This window comes from Carassius gibelio, chromosome B16 (assembly GCF_023724105.1).
Source record: "Carassius gibelio isolate Cgi1373 ecotype wild population from Czech Republic chromosome B16, carGib1.2-hapl.c, whole genome shotgun sequence".
Lineage (NCBI taxonomy): Eukaryota > Metazoa > Chordata > Actinopteri > Cypriniformes > Cyprinidae > Carassius > Carassius gibelio.
In genome coordinates, this window is record NC_068411.1 from 31787557 (window position 1) to 31792556 (window position 5000).

Below are 5000 nucleotides of genomic sequence, written 5' to 3' on the forward strand. Positions count from 1 at the left end.
TTGGAATTTTTTCACTTAGTATATAATAAATTTGGCAAAAAATAGAGTCAATGCCCGATCTCTGAATATAAGCAGGTTTGCGCCAGGTTAGTACATGGATGGGAGACTGCCTGGGAATACCAGGTGCTTTAAATTTTTGGATATTTTTCACGAATTATATAATAATCTGGCAAAAAAAAAAAAAAGAGTCAATGCCCGATCTCTGAATCTTTGCAGGTTTAGGTTTGGTTAGTACTTGGATGAGAGACCGCCTAGGAATACCAGGTGCTTTAAGCTTTTGGGGTTTCTTTCCTACTTTTATAATGTACTGGCGAGTAGATTGGCTGATCTTTAAATAGCCTTCTCTTTGCAGCAGTCTTCGCTTATGGCCATACCAGCCTGGCTATGCCCGATCTTGTCTGATCTCGGAAGCTAAGCAGGTTTGGGCCTGGTTAGTGCCTGGATGGGAGACCGCCTGGGAATACCAGGTACTGTAAGCTTTTTTGAAATTTTTCACTTAGTATATAATAATTTTGCCAAAAAATAGAGTCAATGCCCGATCTCTGAAAATAAGCAGGTTTGCGCCAGGTTAGTACATGGATGGGAGACTGCCTGGGAATACCAGGTGCTTTAAATGTTTGGATATCTTTCACGAATTATATAATAATCTTGCAACAAAAAAAAAGAGTCAATGCCCGATCTCTGAATCTTAGCAGGTTTAGATCTGGTTAGTTCTTGGATGAGAGACCGCCAAGGAATACCAGGTGCTTTAAGCTTTTGGAATTTTTTCACTTAGTATATAATAAATTTGGCAAAAAATAGAGTCAATGCCCGATCTCTGAATCTTAGCAGGTTTAGGTCTGGTTAGTACTTGGATGAGAGACCGCCAAGGAATACCAGGTGCTTTAAGCTTTTGGAATTTTTTCACTTAGTATATAATAAATTTGGCAAAAAATAGAGTCAATGCCCGATCTCTGAATATAAGCAGGTTTGGGCCAGGTTAGTACATGGATGGGAGACTGCCTGGGAATACCAGGTGCTTTAAATTTTTGGATATTTTTCACAAATTATATAATAATCTTGCAAAAAAAAAAAAAAAATAGAGTCAATGCCCGATCTCTGAATCTTAGCAGGTTTAGGTCTGGTTAGTACTTGGATGAGAGACCGCCTAGGAATACCAGGTGCTTTAAGCTTTTGGGGTTTCTTTCCTACTTTTATAATGTACTGGCGAGTAGATTGGCTGATCTTTAAATAGCCTTCTCTTTGCAGCAGTCTTCGCTTATGGCCATACCAGCCTGGCTATGCCCGATCTTGTCTGATCTCGTAAGCTAAGCAGGTTTGGGCCTGGTTAGTGCCTGGATGGGAGACTGCCTGGGAATACCAGGTGCTTTAAGCTTTTGGAATTTTTTCACTTAGTATATAATAAATTTGGCAAAAAATAGAGTCAATGCCCGATCTCTGAATATAAGCAGGTTTGGGCCAGGTTAGTACATGGATGGGAGACTGCTTGGGAATACCAGGTGCTTTAAATTTTTGGATATTTTTCACGAATTATATAATAATCTTGCAAAAAAAAAAAAAAAAAAAAAAGAGTCAATGCTCGATCTCTGAATCTTAGCAGGTTTAGGTCTGGTTAGTACTTGGATGAGAGACCGCCAAGGAATACCAGGTGCTTTAAGCTTTTGGAATTTTTTCACTTAGTATATAATAAATTTGGCAAAAAATAGAGTCAATGCCCGATCTCTGAATATAAGCAGGTTTGGGCCAGGTTAGTACATGGATGGGAGACTGCCTGGGAATACCAGGTGCTTTAAGCTTTTGGAATTTTTTCACTTAGTATATAATAAATTTGGCAAAAAATAGAGTCAATGCCCGATCTCTGAATATAAGCAGGTTTGCGCCAGGTTAGTACATGGATGGGAGACTGCCTGGGAATACCAGGTGCTTTAAATTTTTGGATATTTTTCACGAATTGTATAATAATCTGGCAAAAAAAAAAAAAAAAGAGTCAATGCCCGATCTCTGAATCTTAGCAGGTTTAGGTCTGGTTAGTACTTGGATGAGAGACCGCCAAGGAATACCAGGTGCTTTAAGCTTTTGGAATTTTTTCACTTAGTATATAATAAATTTGGCAAAAAATAGAGTCAGTGCCCGATCTCTGAATATAAGCAGGTTTGGGCCAGGTTAGTACATGGATGGGAGACTGCCTGGGAATACCAGGTGCTTTAAATGTTTGGATATTTTTCACAAATTATATAATAATCTTGCAAAAAAAAAAAAAAATAGAGTCAATGCCCGATCTCTGAATCTTAGCAGGTTTAGGTCTGGTTAGTACTTGGATGAGAGACCGCCTAGGAATACCAGGTGCTTTAAGCTTTTGGGGTTTCTTTCCTACTTTTATAATGTACTGGCGAGTAGATTGGCTGATCTTTAAATAGCCTTCTCTTTGCAGCAGTCTTCGCTTATGGCCATACCAGCCTGGCTATGCCCGATCTTGTCTGATCTCGTAAGCTAAGCAGGTTTGGGCCTGGTTAGTGCCTGGATGGGAGACCGCCTGGGAATACCAGGTACTCTAAGCTTTTTTGAAATTTTTCACTTAGTATATAATAATTTTGCCAAAAAATAGAGTCAATGCCCGATCTCTGAATATAAGCAGGTTTGCGCCAGGTTAGTACATGGATGGGAGACTGCCTGGGAATACCAGGTGCTTTAAATGTTTGGATATTTTTCACGAATTATATAATAATCTTGCAAAAAAAAAAAAAAAAAAAAAAAAGAGTCAATGCCCGATCTCTGAATCTTAGCAGGTTTAGGTCTGGTTAGTACTTGGATGAGAGACCGCCAAGGAATACCAGGTGCTTTAAGCTTTTGGAATTTTTTCACTTAGTATATAATAAATTTGGCAAAAAATAGAGTCAATGCCCGATCTCTGAATATAAGCAGGTTTGCGCCAGGTTAGTACATGGATGGGAGACTGCCTGGGAATACCAGGTGCTTTAAATTTTTGGATATTTTTCACGAATTATATAATAATCTGGCAAAAAAAAAAAAAAGAGTCAATGCCCGATCTCTGAATCTTTGCAGGTTTAGGTTTGGTTAGTACTTGGATGAGAGACCGCCTAGGAATACCAGGTGCTTTAAGCTTTTGGGGTTTCTTTCCTACTTTTATAATGTACTGGCGAGTAGATTGGCTGATCTTTAAATAGCCTTCTCTTTGCAGCAGTCTTCGCTTATGGCCATACCAGCCTGGCTATGCCCGATCTTGTCTGATCTCGGAAGCTAAGCAGGTTTGGGCCTGGTTAGTGCCTGGATGGGAGACCGCCTGGGAATACCAGGTACTGTAAGCTTTTTTGAAATTTTTCACTTAGTATATAATAATTTTGCCAAAAAATAGAGTCAATGCCCGATCTCTGAAAATAAGCAGGTTTGCGCCAGGTTAGTACATGGATGGGAGACTGCCTGGGAATACCAGGTGCTTTAAATGTTTGGATATCTTTCACGAATTATATAATAATCTTGCAACAAAAAAAAAGAGTCAATGCCCGATCTCTGAATCTTAGCAGGTTTAGATCTGGTTAGTTCTTGGATGAGAGACCGCCAAGGAATACCAGGTGCTTTAAGCTTTTGGAATTTTTTCACTTAGTATATAATAAATTTGGCAAAAAATAGAGTCAATGCCCGATCTCTGAATCTTAGCAGGTTTAGGTCTGGTTAGTACTTGGATGAGAGACCGCCAAGGAATACCAGGTGCTTTAAGCTTTTGGAATTTTTTCACTTAGTATATAATAAATTTGGCAAAAAATAGAGTCAATGCCCGATCTCTGAATATAAGCAGGTTTGGGCCAGGTTAGTACATGGATGGGAGACTGCCTGGGAATACCAGGTGCTTTAAATTTTTGGATATTTTTCACAAATTATATAATAATCTTGCAAAAAAAAAAAAAAATAGAGTCAATGCCCGATCTCTGAATCTTAGCAGGTTTAGGTCTGGTTAGTACTTGGATGAGAGACCGCCTAGGAATACCAGGTGCTTTAAGCTTTTGGGGTTTCTTTCCTACTTTTATAATGTACTGGCGAGTAGATTGGCTGATCTTTAAATAGCCTTCTCTTTGCAGCAGTCTTCGCTTATGGCCATACCAGCCTGGCTATGCCCGATCTTGTCTGATCTCGTAAGCTAAGCAGGTTTGGGCCTGGTTAGTGCCTGGATGGGAGACCGCCTGGGAATACCAGGTGCTTTAAGCTTTTGGAATTTTTTCACTTAGTATATAATAAATTTGGCAAAAAATAGAGTCAATGCCCGATCTCTGAATATAAGCAGGTTTGGGCCAGGTTAGTACATGGATGGGAGACTGCTTGGGAATACCAGGTGCTTTAAATGTTTGGATATTTTTCACGAATTATATAATAATCTTGCAAAAAAAAAAAAAAAAAAAAAGAGTCAATGCTCGATCTCTGAATCTTAGCAGGTTTAGGTCTGGTTAGTACTTGGATGAGAGACCGCCAAGGAATACCAGGTGCTTTAAGCTTTTGGAATTTTTTCACTTAGTATATAATAAATTTGGCAAAAAATAGAGTCAATGCCCGATCTCTGAATATAAGCAGGTTTGGGCCAGGTTAGTACATGGATGGGAGACTGCCTGGGAATACCAGGTGCTTTAAGCTTTTGGAATTTTTTCACTTAGTATATAATAAATTTGGCAAAAAATAGAGTCAATGCCCGATCTCTGAATATAAGCAGGTTTGCGCCAGGTTAGTACATGGATGGGAGACTGCCTGGGAATACCAGGTGCTTTAAATTTTTGGATATTTTTCACGAATTGTATAATAATCTGGCAAAAAAAAAAAAAAAGAGTCAATGCCCGATCTCTGAATCTTAGCAGGTTTAGGTCTGGTTAGTACTTGGATGAGAGACCGCCAAGGAATACCAGGTGCTTTAAGCTTTTGGAATTTTTTCACTTAGTATATAATAAATTTGGCAAAAAATAGAGTCAGTGCCCGATCTCTGAATATAAGCAGGTTTG

General features: G+C 39.0%; 2 non-coding genes and 3 pseudogenes across 2 annotated transcripts; all 5 read left to right on the top strand.

Annotated features, from left to right (window-relative positions):
- Positions 1 to 360: 360 nt before the first annotated feature.
- LOC127975671 (5S ribosomal RNA) lies at positions 361 to 479 on the top strand. Its single transcript, XR_008157574.1, has one exon. It is a non-coding gene; the product is annotated as a 5S ribosomal RNA (ribosomal RNA).
- Positions 480 to 1256: 777 nt separating this feature from the next.
- On the top strand, positions 1257 to 1375 carry LOC127975584 (uncharacterized; annotated as a pseudogene).
- Positions 1376 to 2439: 1064 nt separating this feature from the next.
- Positions 2440 to 2558, top strand: LOC127975585 (uncharacterized; annotated as a pseudogene).
- A 649-nt stretch (positions 2559 to 3207) lies between these two features.
- On the top strand, positions 3208 to 3326 carry LOC127975683 (5S ribosomal RNA). The gene has a single exon (XR_008157576.1). It is a non-coding gene; the product is annotated as a 5S ribosomal RNA (ribosomal RNA).
- Positions 3327 to 4102: 776 nt separating this feature from the next.
- On the top strand, positions 4103 to 4221 carry LOC127975572 (uncharacterized; annotated as a pseudogene).
- Positions 4222 to 5000: the final 779 nt, after the last annotated feature.